The sequence below is a fragment of the Emydura macquarii genome, unplaced genomic scaffold (assembly GCF_026122565.2).
Source record: "Emydura macquarii macquarii isolate MOO-44397 ecotype Brisbane River unplaced genomic scaffold, CSIRO-AGI_Emac_v2 contig_691, whole genome shotgun sequence".
Classification (NCBI taxonomy): domain Eukaryota; kingdom Metazoa; phylum Chordata; order Testudines; family Chelidae; genus Emydura; species Emydura macquarii.
Window position 1 is genome coordinate 16044485 of NW_027130828.1, and position 1875 is coordinate 16046359.

The following is a 1875-nucleotide window of genomic DNA, read 5'->3' on the forward strand; positions in this document are numbered from 1 at the left end:
GCTCACTAATATGAAGAAACCATGTCGATCCTATATAAGAAAAAGCAACCTTTTGTAACATACAAAGGTTTTGGTGATTATGATTTTAAAGTGCATTGAAAGAACAAAACATGCCCCCAAAGACAAAGGTGCCCAACAAGAGAGAACTCAATACAAGAAAGACCTCTAATTTGTTACCTGACAAACACTGGACAACTAAAATTCACATGCTGCTTCTGTCTTTCGAAATGTAAGAATCTTTATGAAGTCAGAGCTGGAAGGAGAGAGAGGGATGGTCATGAGCAGATTTTTCTGGGTTTCTTATCCTGTTAGCATCTTTTTGCTTAGCACATGGGGAAGATTTATTTATATGAACCACCTTTTGGATCAGTTACCTGCCTAAAAGCAAATCTTTGCTTTAACCATAGCTGGCTTTAAAGTACATAGATATACCTTGGATATAAAGCTTTCATATGAAAGCTTCAGCCAAAAGAGAGGGTCAGACGTTTCGATGGAGGCAGCAGAGCGAAGCTCTTCTGGGCAATTTTAGCCCAGTTTTTATCCTGAACAATGAATTAGACTCCTTGAATGTAATGGTAACAGTCTCACATTTTTGGTTTTCTTCTCTCATCCTGGCCAATTTTATGTGTGTTTCCTCTGACAATATGGAAGCTTTCTCTCTCTATCACCAGCAGAGATAAGAAACCTTTCTTCCACTGGGCATGTCATTTTTGATTTCCAGGCTTTCTAAAATTTTCTTGCCTTTGAAACCAAAACATCTTTTCCAGAAATGGTTGCTAGGGTCCTCTGTTCATCCATAGCTCTGGTTGAACTAAGGATAGTCCTTGAGAAGTCTTTTCAAAGGGAAAACATTTTTACGTTGGGTTTCATCCACTGTGACGTTCTTAAGATGTTGGTTATATGATTGGCAGCCTCAATAGAATAGCCCAGGGCTGAGGGAGCCATGGAGAAAGAATCATCCCTTATTGCTAGATATGGTCTTTCTACACCAGTGTTGTGGCAAATTGGGGGAGCTCTCTGACAGCAACTAGCCCTGCTACTGCCATTTTTTGAGGACATCGGTCTCCAGTTCTATCAGACCAGTGCCTTTCACCAGCACTAAATTCATTCCCTCCAAAGGATTAAATAGAAAACTATTAAACCACTGACTGAGCAGTGTCTATATACAGTCCCGGATCTTTCAGACCAAACCTGCCTTGAAGGGAAGGAAGGTGTTTTATTACAATGTTATGCTGAGAGATACTGACAGCTCCATGCATCACAAACATCTATAGGACTGGGTGTTAACACACTCCTCAATGAGCATAACTATCAGCATAAGCTAATCACGAAACAAAGGTGAACCCACCTAAGAGTTTTCGGACTGAACGGGGGTGGGGGGCTTTTGCTGAGTATTGTTTTGGTTAAGGAGGTAGAGTGAGGGAAGGGAGAATACAGGATACGGAGAGAGAGGCAGAGGCAAGAAAGCCAACGAGTATAGAATCAAGAGTTGGAAGGGACCTCAGGAGGTATCTAGTCCAACCCCCTGCTCAAAGCAGGACTAACCTCAGCTAAATAATCCCAGCCAGGGCTTTGTCAAGACACAGCTTAAAAACCTCTAAAGATGGAGATTCCACCACCTCTCTAGGTAACCCATTCCAGTGCTTCACCACCCTCCTAGTGAAAAACTTTTTTCTAATGTCCAACCTAGACCTCCCCCACTGCAATTTGAGACCGTTGCTCCTTGTTCTGTCATCTGCCACCACTGAGAACAGCCTCGCTCCATCCTCCCTGGAACCCCCTTTCAGGTAGTTAAAGGCCGCTATCCAATCTCCCCTCATTCTTCTCTTCTGCAGACTAAATAAACCTAGTTCCCTCAGCCTCTCCTCATAAGTC